General features: G+C 42.4%; 1 long non-coding RNA gene across 1 annotated transcript; it reads left to right on the forward strand.

Moving 5' to 3' along the window:
- Positions 1-5,850: 5,850 nt before the first annotated feature.
- LOC125184534 (uncharacterized) lies at positions 5,851-9,868 on the forward strand. The gene is made up of 3 exons (XR_007168686.2): positions 5,851-6,900; positions 8,668-8,885; positions 9,526-9,868. It is a non-coding gene; the product is annotated as an uncharacterized lncRNA (long non-coding RNA).
- The last annotated feature ends 7,100 nt before the right edge of the window (positions 9,869-16,968 follow it).

Below are 16,968 nucleotides of genomic sequence, written 5' to 3' on the forward strand. Positions count from 1 at the left end.
TCCTAGTTATTGGTTTATCCTGTTCGCTTACAGCATTTCATTATCACCAACGCTTCTGTGGTCCCCTGCTAGCACAAGGCTACAGCCCTCCACGGCTGTATGATACCGCAGACCAGTTCATGGAAGGATTGTTTATCTGCACCTTAAGTGGTTCTAGCTAGCTACTTGCAATTTTTTAAAACAAAAAGACCTTCCTTGTTTTTTCGGAACGTGAAACCATTATTTCTGTTTTAAAGCTGTATGAAACATTTTGCTAGTATAAATGTCAGTAACTTAAAAATCCAAATCCAAGTTTTCACTTCTTCAAACAGTCACACTCTTATTCCAAAAAGTTTTGCTATGTGAAATGATGATGAGAAATGGCAGTAGCAGCCAAAGACAAGTTGTCTCCAGAGTCTGATTTTAACAGATTATTTTTATTAGAAAACACTGGGGAGTGTTAGTGAATGACAACTTGGAGAGCTGGTTTATGGCAGTCTTTTCAACAGCTATCTCTCCATGCTTACTCCACATCAATCTTAAATGAGTATCTCCTTCAAAGCTTATCTCATCTGCTCCAATTTTAGCAACAACTTAATAAAGTGCATTTATCACCTCATCTGCACCTAAAAGCTTGGCTAGTTCTGCCTTCACGTGGCTCTTATGTGCATCTTAACCTTGATGCCCTTTTCCTAAAAATGTACTCACAAATTTGTGATGAACAGCAGTTCCTCCTTCTTTCTCACTTCTTGAGGATAACATCTCTGGGCTGGTACACTAAAAGCTGTATTTTTTGTAGTCTGTCTTTTACTGAGTACCAGTTATGGCTGTAGAAGGGTGTTTGTGATTCCGTTGTCTTCCTGTTTCAGCACCGTACAGCACAGGCATGGTCAGCAGCGCTGTTTCTGCAGCAGAGCAATGTTCTTTTCTCCCAGGCCTCCAACAACAGTTGATGGATGTGCACAGAGACTTTGGGGCAAGTTCCTGAGCTGAAACTGCAGTCCGCCTAAAATCCCAGGTGCCTCATATATATTAATTAACTTGATGTTGTTTAATGGTACCCAGTGTGAATTTTAATGAGACCTACCTCTTAACATGTGTGAGGCCCAGGTCAGGTTTTGCTGTCATCTGAATAACCACAGGAAAGAAAAACATGCCTTTAGGTGATGGAAGAAAAATGTGTTTGGGCAGTATGCAAAGATCCACTAGTTTTTTCCTTCTGCTTTTCATTTAAAATATTGTTATTCTTGTTTATAATGAAACAGGGTGTTCATAATTCAGACTGGTTCAGCTTCCAGGAGCTTTTTGTGCACCCTGCAACTATTCCTCAGTAGTTCTGTATTATGGATTGGCTTTGGGGGCTCTTCTCTCCAGCCCAGCTCACGTGATGGCCAGCTATAATAACTGACCTCTGTGCTCATCTTTACTCTGTCTCTTGGAACGGACAGGGGAGAGAGGGGACCCAAATTCACTGTGTACTGGAGGGCTCATATGCTTTCACCCTGAAGGGGGTCCAGCCTCCTCTCCAGCTCATCACTGCTTCCACCGCTGTCAGCCCTTCTCTCCCCTGGGTGCCTTCCCTGTAACAGGCAGATTTTCATGATTGCTGCTCTCCTTGTTTTTCTGATGTCAGTAACTGTTCTGGATGCTACAGATGTGTATTGAGGAGCCCATTCAAGTCTAGGGCAGTTAAATGGTTTCAGAAGTAAGCCGTGACTGAGTCTCCACGGGTGAAAAATGGAGGCATTTCTCTCATACATGGTAGAAGTCTTGCTCGGTGTGCATTCAGTCCACTGTCTTAAACCACCATTGCTCCCCTGGTTTGTGTGGACTGGATCACTGACATTCATGTTGTTTTCAGGCATTGGAATAAATTTTATTTTAGTGATTTTATTTTAGCACATATATTGACCGCTTATAAGTGAGTGACATATTCCTCTTGACCCACCAAGATACAGCAAAGCATGGGCTGCCCAGTTTCATTAGCAAGGAGATTGAACAGCCAGCAGTCCTTCTGTGATGGTGCAGGAAGGAGGGATGAGCCGGAGGAAGGAGGTAAATTACCTTCTCCTTTTGGAATAGGGAGCAGGTAATAAAAAAGAAGTCATTCAGAAATAAATGACTGAGATGGTATTTAAACCAAATCAAAGACACACACAGATGTATTCTCACAAAGTCCTGTAAGAATTATTATTAAGAGAGGGGACTGATACTGTCCCCTGGCCACCACTGGGAGCCGTCATTTGTCTTTGCTTTGTTCTCACCACAAGGATATAAATGGGGGTGAGAAATGGCTCAGCAGGAATCTAATCTCATGACAAACATGAGAGTAATATTGGGCTGCGTTATAGATGTAGTTCAGCTTTATTACAGTTCCTGCATGACAATATTCAGTGCTATCACTCTGGCTCTCCCTAGCAGCCTGCCTTTCAAGGAAGGTGCATCAGACAGGAAAGTGTTTTCAGAGAATATCCATGATGATTTCCTGATTCCAGTGCACTTTAAGCCCTTACCTAGGTAGGTCAAGGCTGCTGGGAACACTGAAGGTTTCCTTTGGTCCTTTCAAAGAGCCAGAAGTGTCCTGCTGAAATTCTCTCACACCTGGAGGAGCAGAAACATGGTTTGTTTGTTTGTTTTTTCAGTTCAGCAAAGATTACTGAAGTGTTGGCTAGATCGGACAGCAGGCTGGTTAACCTCAAGTCAATTTTATTAGTTGTCTCAATAAGCATGAGAAGAGCTTAAACTTATATCTGAAAATACCCTGGTGTTATAATTTATGAGTCCTGACTTTTTTTTTTTCCAAATTATGGGACCTGAATATCTTCATTACATTTCTAAGCTTATTGGTCTGTCAGCATATGTTTGTCCTGAGAATAGAAAGGTAAATAATACATATTCTTCCACCTTTACTATTTGAGTAAGAGAAGATATCCCCTGTTACTGTGCACAAGGAGCCAAAGGCTGAACATGAATGCAGAAAAGGCGGTGTCTGTATTAATAACTAATGTAGTCCTACAGGAGTAGTTTTGTAGAGCAATGGAGTTTGCACGAAGGTCCAAAGCCAACATTATCCATGCATCAGGACACTTGCCTTTGCAAGATCTCCAGTCCAGTCCTGTCAATGGCCAGTAGAGACTGGAACAACTCATTGTGGATGTCCCACATCTTCCAGTTTAGTTTCATTGGAAAAACTCCATGGTTTACACTCTGTAGTTATGCTGTGGTGAAAAGCAAAGAGCAGGAAGTTAAGATAAACAGATTTGCTTTAAAAGTTCTCTCTTGATTTGAACAAAGATTTGGACCAAAGCAGAAAAAAAAAAACCACACCAATTAAAGAAGCACATCAGGTATTTCTGGTCCATACCCAGTTCTCACACCCAGAAAAAAAAAAAGTAAATAAAGAGGAAAAGGAAAATTCACAAGTTTGTTCAGCACCTGTTGCAGCATCAGCTATGTTTTCTGATGCATAAATGAAGTGGGAAGCCTTCACTTAAAGAAGTATTGGAGAGTTGTGCACATGTAAATAGCATGTTGAAGTCCAGGAGCTTGTTGCGATATTGTACAGGCAGAGATAATCTGTGACAGTGGCTTTTTAGCTTTGAAGTTTTTTACTAATCAGTAAATACTCTGGAGGTCTTACTCTATTATATGAAAAGTGCAATTTAGGTTTAGGTTCAGAGTTTGTATTAATTTTTCTCCCTTAGCTTTAAGTTCCCATTCCTGCTACTGTCCAGCTGATCTCAGAACTAAACAGGTGAAGTTGCATTCCTACTTTATCAGACTGAAGCAACAGGTATTGCACTGGTGAGCGTTAAATAGCAATCTTTATATGTCCTTGAAGAAACCCAGAAAAATTCTGCCTGTAAGGACATGAAAAACTGTTAAAACAGAGAAGATAAATTGTGGCTGACAATGGGCTGCAGGATGAGGACTGTCTTTGAAGAAAGACCTAATAAATTAAAGGTGACTTACAAAAGCTTTCCTTTTGAAGGAGATAAATTCAGAGATCTGTCTCACAAGAAGTGTGTGTACCGGGGAATTCAAAGAGCCTGCCTGCTGACGAGCACAGAGGCGATGTGTCTCCATCTTCTTGCACTGCAATCTCTTGCAACAAAGATAGACATACACCGTCGCGAATTTGCTTTGCAGCCTCACATTTCCTGTGATAAAACTTCCCTGGGGGCTTAGTTATTTCTCCACTGTAGCAGCAGCTCCTGTAAAGTAGGTGCTGCCAGGTGCTGAAGCAGCCTTACATGCAATGCGGACAACAAAACTGGCTTTAGCAGCTAAGTCACTTCTGAGGGGGGCAGAGTGTACCAAGCTCCACAGGGTTAACAGCATCTCAATTTAAAAAATGAGCCACCTAAGGTACAACTGTGTTGCCCCAGTAATTGGTGGGTAGGAGTATATTTTGGTCAAAACCTGGCTGAGGCACTCAGGATAAAACCTGACTCCCTGCACATCATGGTAGAGAAGGGGAGGGAAAGCAAAAGCAAGGCTGAGCTTGGCTGCAGGCTGGCTGGGTTTCAGGGTCTGCACCAGTATCTGCAAGCCCTTTTTGAAGCGTTCCTGCAGCAGGCAAGGGGAAAATCCAGCCCCTCCAAGTGTTTGTTGGCCCACAGAACTACGGAGGTTGGAAAGGAATTTGGCATCATCCAGTACAACCACAATCCACAGTGGGAATAACCCCTAAGTCAGAGCTGGTTGCTCAGAACCTCATCCAGCTGAGTTTTGAAAATCTCAAAGGATGGAGTCTCCAGCACTTGACTTCTCATGTGTTATTTTTTATTATTCTTTTTTCTTCCTCTATGCTGTCAAAATTGTCCTGGCTACAGCCTGTGGCCATTGTCCTAAATATTGCAAGGATGTAGTGATGCCCCACATTCAGCTGCTTCTCCACTGCCAAGCTGCTCCTCACAGTCCCAGGGCTGTCCCAAATACAGGATTTCGTATTCATTTTTGCTGAACTCTAGGATACTACAGTCAGGATGTGGTCCCATGGACCCACAGCCAGCCTTTTTTAGAGCAGACCTCAGCTAGTATAGCTAATGAAGAGTACTGCAATCAACAGCAAAACCATTAGGATCTCTTGCTGAATTTATAGAAAAGTAATAATGGCAAGGAAATCCTCTGGGGGATGGCAAGAAAAAGGAAGAATTACGTGAGAAACATAAAGGCAGTTCTAGTCCTTTCACTCATTCCTCACATGACAAGACCTCAGACCTTTGTGTAGTTTATTCACTCAGTACCAATTTCTAACAAACCATAGCTGCACACAGACACACGCTGCACCTTAGGAGGGTCTGAAGCCATGATCCCTGAAACAGAGACCTCTAACACTTCTGCTAAGAGATTTGAAACGTGAGGAAAGCTGTCCTGTCTCTGGGACCAGCCACTTGAGGGAGCCAAGATTACGTGCACTAAAAGCCAGCAGATTATATAAACATTTTAGGAGTGTTTTAACTGGAACCTCTCTCTTTTTTCTGTAATGATAAATCTGTTGGGTCAGAAAGCTTTCAGTGCTAGTCTCAGGTTTAAATTTTATTTAATTTATCTTCCAATGAAAGTCTTGCAATATTTTGCTGTAGTTGTGTTTAGTCTGTCCCCCTTGATGACTTTTGGTTATGGGTGTATCAGTTTCAAGCAGATTTGATAACTGTTCAGATGTCTTAACATTAACTTTCTACAGGTTGTGTGAAAATAGACAGAAAACAGTCATGGAAATGGGTAGAGAAGTGATATCCTCTTATGAAATCAACTGGTATAGCAGGAAAAAATAAACTTCTTGGCCCACAAAATTGTCATCAGGTTCAAGACCAGTATCTCTATTTCAAACATTAAAGACTTGACAGAAGAGAGAGTTATAGGAAATAGCTTATAAGTCACAGGAAATCAGGATTTGGTGGTTATAGAGATACTCATTCAGATATTAGTCACATTTGCAATACAGGTCCCTTCTTCCCTCGTCCCCTCGCCACAACTCCCTCTCCCCATGACGCAGATACTATTTTCTCCCTCTTCATGAAATCCAACTACTACTGTAATGTTAGACCAGCACTTTCTGGAGCATTATGATTCCGGGAGAAAACTCAGATTTGTCCTAGTTTTCTAGCCCATGGGATTTACCATAAAGTGAAGATTTCTCCGTGGAGCCAGGAGACTTCTCAAAATTGTGTCCCACAAGAAATATTGCCTCTCCTAATGGGACTTAGTAAGACTATGCACAACAGGTTCAGTCTGAGGATATCTTGCGCACTAACCACCCCCACGACCCTATGTGAGGGTGGTGGGATCTTATGCCCACAGTGAGCTCATATCTGAAGGACTTTGGTATCCTACGCATGATGAGAGTGAGAAAGAAAGAAAACTGTGAGTCAAGGTAAGAGACAAGGGGAGACGGAACAACCTAAATGAGAGGGTTACATGTAATGCTTACCTAGCTGCTGCAAATAACACAACTTCCTCTCCAGTTTTTCTGAGTTGTAATCTTCTGTGGATGTGTTATGGGCAAATTAGGTTTTGCAAAGACCCTTGAAGGAAAAAGGCAAGACATGGGTCAAGTTTCCTTTAAAATACTGTTCAAGTTTCAAAAAATGATTGCTACAAGCCTACGGAAAGTGACAACACAGCCCTTTGATTTTACTTGTAATTCATCTCCGTGCATGCTAGGGAATAGTGCTGGTATTTTGGCAGCAGTGTTGCATTATGAGCTCTAATTTGTGTTCCTTTTTTTCCCTCGGGTGGATTTATTTCTTGTCCACATCAAAATGCAAAGACTGTTCCATCCATCAGGTCCATGGCATGTAAAGGAGAAGTTATCAAAATGCATCTTATATCCTGGCAAGGAAACCTGGGAGTCAGCAGAAGCATTTGACGAGCAAATAGGAAGAGATGCCCGAAACAAAGTTTTCATGTCAGCAGGTACAATATCAAATAAACCAATAAATCAAAAAAATAATAGCAAATGACAGCAATGACATCATTGCTATGCATATTGAAATACTACAACAACAAGTCCAGCCTATAATGAGACTTGACTGTAAGAATAAGCTTGGAAAGACTCCACCTGGAGCTAGGGACAGGATGAATGCATGACAGAACAATGATAATAAACATTGTGCCTCCAGCCCATAACAAATCTTCTTCTGAATAGACAGGTGTCAAAACAAGAGCATTAAACCCATGTAGTTTTTAAAAAGAGCTCATTTTGTAATGCATATCTGTGAGTGTCTCCTTCTCTCTCTCTTCATATACATATATATATCAACAAACACAGATACAAACAAATATTTCTTTCCTCAGCAGGTGGAATGGACTTTAGGTAAAATACCTGATAATAAAGCCTCATAGCATAAAAAACAGCCTCCTCCCAGTAGTCCCAGCTATGCATTGCAGAAGCTGTTGTGAAGGAGTAGGTAGATATCAGCACCATTCACCTTGTGTTGTCTTGCCCTTGTATTCAAGAAAAATGTGCCTATATTTAGAAAGTAGAATTAGTACTGAAGCAATTTTCACATCACTGGTCCTTCAGCCTCCTCAAATATTATTTGTGGTATCTGCTTTCATGCAAGAGGATGGGGCCACATAAAAGCAATCTCAAGGATGGAAAAGTTCTTAGCAGGAGGAAAAGGGATTATCAAAAAACAGAGGAATGACTCCTGAATGTTTTGTAGTCCTGGGCATCCATATGTCATTTAAGCTATGTAGAGTGTTAATGGATAGGTCTAAAAATAATGAATGCATTATTTATTAACTTATTAGAGCTTGCAGAAAAATAGGTGCTGAATTCATTTGACTAATAAGCTACATCAGATCACATCCATTGGAAGACGCATGCAAATAAATTGGCTGAACTGGGCATTTACAGGTCTTTGTGAGGCCATTCAGGAAGTTAATTTTTTTGCTACAGGGATCATACATGGAACAGTAACATTTCAGAATACTCGATTACTTCTATGTGCCATTCTATATCTGCCCCTGCCCAGCTCCCTGTTAGATAAACTTCTGTAATTCCAGATTCATTTCAGAACAAGATTTCTTTGTAATCCAAAGGAAATATGATACCAGAGAGCAAATTAAGTGGAGAAAACAAGCCATTGATAACAGCATGAGGGCTCTTTGTTGGGATCTCATGACCGTCCAACCCTTTGGGACGAGCAAAACAAAACGCTGAGTGTGATTTGCAAGTGTGACAGGATGTGCTCTCTCAGACCACCTTCCCATGCAGTTTTCTTTTTTATTCACATTTCTGTCTAGCTATGCTGAATGGAGAGAGACTAGCAGGACAGGATGGAGTGCTGCAATGGAGCCTTGTGCTGTGGTCTGATGTCTTTTGCAGTCCAAGGAAAGAGGTTCACGGGTTCCTGGAGACTGTTCTGAATGATGTAGGCCAGGTTCAGGAGCAAGGCATGGCTCTTGAAAATAGTCATAATTTTTGTGTGAGTTAGCAAAGTGATAACTGTTCACTGTTAAAAATCATGGCAGCAATACCCATGGAGGTTATATAAAAAGCATCAGGAGCTGAGAACTTCAGAGCCTGTGCTCTTCTTCCTGGGCTGTTGGCTGGACAATCATAGAAACATCTCTCCTTTGGTCCAGTTCAAAGTCAGACTAGGACCACAGGTGTTATAGTCTTCTCAGGGTATAAAGTAGAGCTCCCTGCTCACCCTTTTCCCATTCTCCATCCAGGCATTTCCCCTGACAACCATCCCTTCCCTGCACACCCAGACCAACTCAGGACAAACTGGTTTTATGCCAGCCCTGCCAGATATCAAGGAAATGAAGGAGAAAAGCACAGAAGTATCTACTGGAATCATGGATATAACCTTTTGCAAAGGGAAAAGCCCTTGGTGGAGAAGGAAACCCACAAACCATACGAAAGTTTATTTGGAGACAAAGTAGGAAGGGTAAGAATTATTCTAAGCTCTTGTTTTCAAAACATGCATTACATATTATTTATTTATGTATTTATCCATTGTCTTCTTCCAAAGCTTTTCTTACAACCTCACTTGAAAAACTACAATGTGTGTTAGCCCAAGGACCCAGTCTGACTGGACAAGTGCTGTCTGGGTGCCTATCAATAACTTCTGAAACCATAGGTCAATTGTAATTGAATTTGGCAGGCTGGCGTTTCAGAAAGGAAGTTTGTTCTACTTACATTAAGCACCATCTTTACTCTTAGGGTGGTGAGGCACCGGAACAGGTTGCCCAGAGAAGCTGTGGATATCCCATCCCGGGAGGTGTTCAAGGCCAGGCTGGACAGGGCTTTGGGCAACCGGGTCTGGTGGGAAGTGTCCCTGCCCATGGCAGGGGGTTGGAACTGGGTGATCTTTCATGTCCCTTCCAACCCAAACCGTTCTGTGATTCTATGAAATAATGGGTAGGTACAAAAATGCCAAAGGATGTTCCAGGCTGCAAGCTGAGCTCAGCTCATCTTACAGAAAAGAGGGCTTTATATCAGAGCACAAGGTCTTAGTACAGGCAGCATATTTTTCATGATACATAGGAATACTTACTTATTTATGACTTGTATTCCATTTTTTCCAGATGTCCAGAGACTGTGGCATGAGATGCAATTGAAAGAACAACCATTACCCATATTTTAAAAGGAAAACCTACAGGAAAAAAAAAAAAAGTTTTGTTTTGAACTCCTAGGTTTCATTTTTCAAATTCAAAGAGAGAAAGAAAAAACTTTTTTTCCTGTTCTACCTGTAAAATTATATTACTTCTTGGTTTTGAAAAGGTCATATCACCTGATGTAGTAATTGCATGCAGCTGTTATGTAATTGTTCCTCATATTTCTATAAAAGGCAGTAATTGGAATAGTTTCTTGAAAGTTATTATGTGGCAGGTACTTCCTGGGGACAACAACAATAGCTATTCATCTGGTGGCAACAGTCCCCCATAGGGAGCTCAGAGCTGCCCGTGGGAGCTGCTGTGGACCTGGGGAAGTTATGTGCTCCGTCTCTTTGCCATGAAGAGCGGAGCGTGGGCAGATGAACTTTGTTGGCTCCATCTGTCTCACAGGCTCAGTGAGTCAGCTCGGAAAGCAGCACACGCATACACACACTGTCCCTCTCCTCAGGACCAGGATCAAAAAAGCTCCACCTGCAAGGGCCAGCAGCCAGCACTGTTCGGCTTGCCTTTCCTGCCAGCCTCACCCAAAGGGCCTGCATCGGACCCTGTGTCCTTGTGGGATGGAGTAGGAAAGGTCTGGGGCTCTGAATCCCTGTTTTCTCGAACAGTCATACTGGGAATAAATAACAATATGACCCTCCTTTGCATTGCTGCTTTCTTGAGACCCCACCTCTAGTACTGCATTCAGCTCTGGGGCCCCCAGCACAAGAAGGACATGGAGCTGTTGGAGCGAGTCCAGAGGAGGCCACGAGGATGCTCAGAGGGCTGGAGCACCTCTCCTGTGAAGACAGGCTGAGGGAGTTGGGGTTGTTCAGCCTGGAGAAGAGAAGGCTCTGGGGATCGCTTATAGAGGCCTTCCAGTACCTAAAGGGGGCCGGCAGAAAAGCTGGAGAGGGACTTGTTATCACAGGGAATGTAGTGACGGGACAAAGAGTAATGGTCTTGAACTAAAAGAAGGTAGATTTAGATTAGATATTCAGAAAAAATTCTTTATTAAGAGGTTGGCGAGGCCCTGGCACAGGCTGCCCAGAGAAGCTGTGGATGCCCAATCCCTGGAGGTGTTCAAGGCCAGGCTGGATGGGGCTTTGGGCAGCCTGGTCTGGTGGGAGGTGTCCCTGCCCATGGCAGGGGGGGTGGAATTAGATGATCTTTAAGGTCCCTTCCAACCCAAAGCATTCTGTGATTCTATGATTTCCTGCCATTGGCTGCAATGCCCATCCTTCCCCAGCCCATAAAACTGTATTTCAGTCTTGTCCCCTCTAACTTTACCTGTAAAGGATGATAGAGGATATGAAGTAATACAGAGTACTTACATATTATATTTAGATTAGAAAACTGACTTCAAATAGAGACTTATATTTTAGCAGTCAATGTTCACGAGTTTCTGTTAAGAGGGGTTGTAGAGTGGCAACACATTTTTCCCTCAGTTGTCTGAATTGGCTTTCACTGATTTCTGTCACCCAAAGGCTAGCAAGAACAAGGTGACTGATATATGCAGGAGCCCCCCAAGAGAGTAACTGCCAAAATAGCTCATCTGAGGAGCTCCCCCCCACGAGATTGCCACCTAATGCTAACCACGACGCCAGAGTTAACTGCAGCAGTCAGCTGTTGCATTTCATCTAGACGTCCTGCTCAGTTTAATTAACCTTTTGGGAATTAGCATTTTGTTGACTTACAGTACCTGCTTTGAATTTCTGGCAGTGTTATAGAAATGCTGTCTTGATTGCAGAGTGGCTTGTCTCATTTGGAGGGGGGCGATACCCAAAGGCAATGCTTTTAGAGACCTGTCCCTGGGCAGCAGGTGGAAACTGGGGCAGCAGAGAGTGGAGGGAGGCAGCCCATACCAATGATGGTGGTTCGACCTGGTTCATGCCCCACCATCCTGGAATTGTTCGTTCCCCCTCCCTATGGGCTCAGGTGCGGGTTCCTCGCTCCTCCCAGTCCCCCGAGCACACTTTGTACGTGTTCATCACTTTCTGTTTACAGTCATTTCCGAGCATCTTCTTCCTCCAGTTGGCAGTTTCTTTCCCTGCACTTACCAAATAACATTCATATTCTGCCTCTGAAAAACCATGAGGTGTCAAACCTGCTGCTTGCAAGAAATGATGCCTGTCACAGGCAAGTGCAACGCAGCCAGGCGAGCTGCTCACTGCTGTACCTGGGGGGGGGGGGGGGGGGGGGGGGGGGGGGGAGACACTATTCCCACCCATATGCTCAGTCTTCTGCTTCAGTGAGGTGTTGAAAAGTCTGAGGAAGCATCTTGCCAGGAATGAGACTTAAGTTTGGCTAAGCAATGTTTGTCTTTGGGCTTGTGGCTATCCAAGAGCCTGTTTTACCTTAGGAAACAGGTTTGTTCAGGTTAAATTGCGCTGCCAGAAACACCACCACTGAATAAAGTTTTTTCCAGACTTTCTGAATAATGCTGTGCTGACAGCTTCTCCCGTGCTTCACTTTTTTAACTGTGGCTTTTATTTGCTTATATCTTTGCTTATATATTTGCTTATATCTTTGCTTATATCTGGGTGGTATCTTAGGAGGCTCTGAGAGGGGCACGAGATGAGGTTGAAGGGAACGACCATCCATGAGGTTACGGCGAGTCAGACAGCTGCGTGGGCTGGAAGGGACTGCTGCAGCCCTGGGGAGCATCCAAGGGAGGTAATGCTGTGGTGGAACTGGGAGACACCCAAAACAAGAGGGCTGGCATGAAGGCTGCAGTGCATGGGGCTGCCTTAACAAACCTCATACCGTTAACCATCCTCATACTGTTCTCCATGTCAGGTGAATCCCCAGCTGTTGCCCTGAGGATTAAACACCACCTCTCTGGGCCTCTCCTTTCCTCTGATGTGCCATGAACTGGACAAGGCAACTGAGAGGGCAGCTTTAGCGAAGGAGCACATAATTTGCTCTCAGCAACTCCCTTTGCAGCAGGTTGACCTTGACCTCCTGCCATTCACTCCGTGGTTGACTTTCTCCCAGCCTCTGAGAACAGAGGAAAATCAATGTGGCTTTGTCAAATAATTTTGAATTGTGTTCTGGGCAGAGAACTGAAAAAGCACATTAAAGATATCCCGGATCAATAGGATTCAAGCAACATTTGAGCACCACCTATTAGCTCTCATACTAATGCACTTTCATTTTCACCACTAGTTTGGGGGGAATTCAATGGGATCTGCTGTAAAAACGGTTTTCTCTTGAAAGGATAGGAAGTATATCATCTGTGAAAAAGCAGAGAAAATGCTGTTTTCCACATAATCATATATAATTATCAAAAATACAGCTTTTGCTTCCCAACAGGGATCTATAAACTTCTTACTCAGAAGTCTGAGTGTAATTTAACAATATAAATTAAAAAAAAAAAGCACAATATAAACACAGATTATAAAAAAAAATACTGATCTAGGTCATGTAGAGAGCTAATGCACAGATATTCAGCCATTTTCTTGGTAATTTAGCAGTCACTTCAGAAGACAACATAACATTTAGTCCCTTTACAGCAGAAAAAAAAAGCAAAGTAGTCTGCTATCAAAGGAGTTGTCTTTGGCACATTGTCTGATCATGGTTTGGTGTTTTTTTAATCCAATTTCCAGGTCTATCAGACTTGGTGTGAAACAGAATAATTACTGCTGGTTTGTAAAGAAGGGTGATAATTTGAAGCACATTTTGAGCTCTTTTTCTTGAGGGAATTTAGCTGAAAAACTGTTCTTTTCAACTTCAGTTTTCAATATTGCAAAACTACTCTGCCATTCAACGTAGGAGTGACTGATTTGTTGCCATATTGCTTGAGACTACGTTTACTTGACTGCTTGTGTATTTCCATTTCTCGGAAAATTCTTTAGCAGAAAATGATATCATTAATTTCATCCCAATTTGTTATTTTTTGAGAAAGTGAATAAGGCTCAACTCGACTGCTTCTGTTCTGGGTTTACAGGGAGTTCAAAAGGGCCTTTGCTTCATCTGGTTGATATGTTTCCTATAAACAGAGCTAGTCACAATTTCAGAGATTGAATTCACAGCAGTTACTTTGCCAGGGAAAACATTTCATCGTTTAGTTGTTATTATAAATAAATACAAGGTTTGATTCACCAGTCCACCTACACTCTGTTTTGTCAATGGAGTTACAACAGAACAGCACTGGTTTTATCAAGGGAGAATCATGCTTGTTGTAGTCTGTTAGTACAAAATGCATTTTTTTCCTTGTGTCTAATAAAATTCTTTACTTTAGGGCATCCTTGTCTTCCTCCACTCCAGGATACTCCCCATATTATCCTGGGTAAGAGTAGACGTTCATATCTTATCAAAAGCAACGGGTCACTTATCTTCCAAAATCTACTGGATCATTTGAGAAACCCCATTTCATGTTTCTTAGTAAGAAACATTTGGATGGGTTGTTCAGGCTTTATCTTCTCCCCTAAAGATGCAAAGAAATTCCCACTGTGATTACAGTACCATCCAAATTAATTATGTACCACATTCTCACAGATCTGGAAGGAGACGAGCCCCTGAGCTCCCTGGCCTTCAGTCCTGTTTGATGCTCCTCTGCACGAGCTCTGCTCGTTGCACTGTGACTCTCACCCTGCCAAACCTCTCCAGCCCTGTGGCAGGGACCAAGCTTCCAGGAAATCCTCTCTGAGCATCAGCCATGGAAAAAAAAAAAACAAAAAACATCAAACTAACAAACAACAAAAGTTCAAACCACCACCAACAACCCAACATATCACCTTTCATTGTGTCTGTTTGGATTAAACCTCTAAGTTCCTGAAATATATGACCTTTCACATTTTATTTTATATTGTCCTTCAGTTAAGCAACAGCGGAGAGTGCAGGAAAGTGATGGCTGTTCTGGAGATGATGGATGAGGCTCCCTGCGCTCCCCACTGCTTGCAGCCCATGAGTCATTTGCTAATTTCCTCAGCTAAAACTGACAGACAATTACCAGGCATTTCATCACAGTCAACCAGATTTTTTTTTTTCAGAGCTTGCTGTCTATCTTTTGATAGCAGTGTCTACAAAAACTGCTGCCTACAACATTGTCTCTCGAAGCTTTAATATTTTATCATTTCTTTCAGTTCTTGCTCTTTTTCCTCTCTCAGCATTCAGATCCTTTAAATATAATATAGCACAATACAGTGCATCTTGCATATTTGCTGCTCTAAATATATGTTACGTACCTGCTTGTTTGCAGCACATTACTCAAGAGCTATTCTCTTAACCGTTTTGTTAAAATATCGGAATAAATTGCATTGTTGACGGGTATTAATTTTCAAAGGGTTTTCTAAAAGGAAGTTGCTGGGTCTGCCAATTACTTCTTTATCGAAGAATACAATTTCCAATATAAATTTTCCACCTGTGTGTATGCCTAGTGCTCAGGGCACCCCTGTGCTTGGCAGTTTCCAGCTGTGATGACCACCTGTGCAGATCCTGGCATCCAGCCCGCCTGCTCCTCGTGGGTACAGGCGAGGGCAGTTCCCTGCCAGCCCCAAGGAAAACAAGTGCATGGATAGGGTGGTGGCTGGGTGCACTACCTCTGAGGAGCAAGGTTGCCGGTGCTTATTTGACTCCTTGGCATTTCTGGGAGGTCACAGGCATGTGGCCCCAACTGATGTGCAATTTCGGTTCTTTTCTAGCCACATTTAAATAAACCAAATGCCTCATTTTAAAGAGCATGATCTTCCCTTGCAGAGGATGCTCCAGCTTCAGAGAAGTGATGTAGCTCACCGTTTTAAAAGGAAACAACTTATTTGGTAGGATAAACGATGCACATCTGTGCAGTCAGTCAGAGCTGACATGATCTCAGGAGCCGGTGGTACTTCTCATTCCCAGGAGAGCCCTGTGAGCACAAGACTCTGCAGTTTGTTTTCATCTTCTCTGTATGCTGCCATCTCCTTCTCAGCTTTTTAACTGTGTTCAGATGCTAAATCCCCATCACTAACGTAGCAGAAATAGAGGTGACTAGCTGGGAACATGGACTGGGAAGAAGCTGCATAGGCCTAGTAGCCATCACTCCTGGCCAGGTCAGCTTCATAAACTGAAAAAGCTCCGTGTTAAATTCAATAATTACTTCAGTCTGTACTTCTCAAGCCTGTTTTAGGCTAAACTTTATCCCTGGCCCTCTTAAAACCATTTTTATTTCCTGGTGTTTATTTCTCCACCTTCTGGCATCATTGTGAGAGAACAAGCATATCTCCTCAGTAAAAAGGGTAAAAAGGCCCTTCTTTTCTTGGATGGCAAGTTCCCCGTCCCTTGTCCTTGTGGCCCCCTCTGCACCTGCATCCTCTGAACTGCATCTTCAACACCAGCAATCAGAGCTGCACAAAGTACTCCAGGCTTTGCCCTCCCTACTGAAAACACCTGGAAGCTTAATCCTGCTGAAAGGCATAAAACATAGAGAAGTACAAAAATCAACCAAAATCAAGCATAATTTGGAAGTTAAAATGTGACGTTAATTAATCTAGTTTCAAAACCTACACACACACTCCTTTTATTCTTGGCTAGAGCTTAACAGCTGGCAAAAACTCAGACTCGAGAAATGTTTCCTGTTCTTATTTACTTGACTAAAAATAGCTGTCAGTGTCAAAGCATCCCATCACTTTTGCATTCTCTGTGTGGGCATATATATAGATATATGTCTATACACGCATTATATAAGTCTCTCTATACGCACACATACATATTTATTATATATACACACACATGTAAAATGTATAAAAATTTCTAAACAGACATATATATGTGTGTGTGTATACATATATACACAAATAAAAATATATATACTATTTTAAATGAAGTAGAACATGCAAACAAGAGTAGCCATGCAACAAATTCATATATAATATGTTTTATAACTGGAAACTACCTTGCAGGTGTAATGGCTTATCCTGCCATTCACTCACTCCAGCTCCATAAAATTTGAGCTTATGAGTATATGAGTTTCATAGTTACTTAAACTAACTTAAACTAAAGTGAGCAACACCTCTCCCTCCATCTGCAATTTCAGAGCAGGATTTCGTAATCATGCATGGTTCGTTCTCATCAAGTATTGATATCACAAGCATTTATTGCTAGGGTAATCAGAGGAGGAAAGGTTACTGTCTATGTATGTGAACATTCATATGCATGACTTCTGCCTATTCTTTGTGTCTGCCCCTTTGATTCCCCAACACATCAAAAGGCTCACGGAGGCCCCAGCTGTGTGGCTGCCTGCAGTGGGGAGGCACTCCAAGGTAGTTTGCTGTCTTATCACAATGGCCCAGAGAAGGCAGGTGGTCTTCACAGCTGGACTTCCTGAAAAGGACTGCCTAAAAATGATTGTTTAAATTTCAGCCCTCCCCAGGAAAAGGTTGAGTCCTTCCTTTA

Source organism: Anser cygnoides, chromosome 2 (genome assembly GCF_040182565.1).
Source record: "Anser cygnoides isolate HZ-2024a breed goose chromosome 2, Taihu_goose_T2T_genome, whole genome shotgun sequence".
Classification (NCBI taxonomy): Eukaryota; Metazoa; Chordata; class Aves; order Anseriformes; family Anatidae; genus Anser; species Anser cygnoides.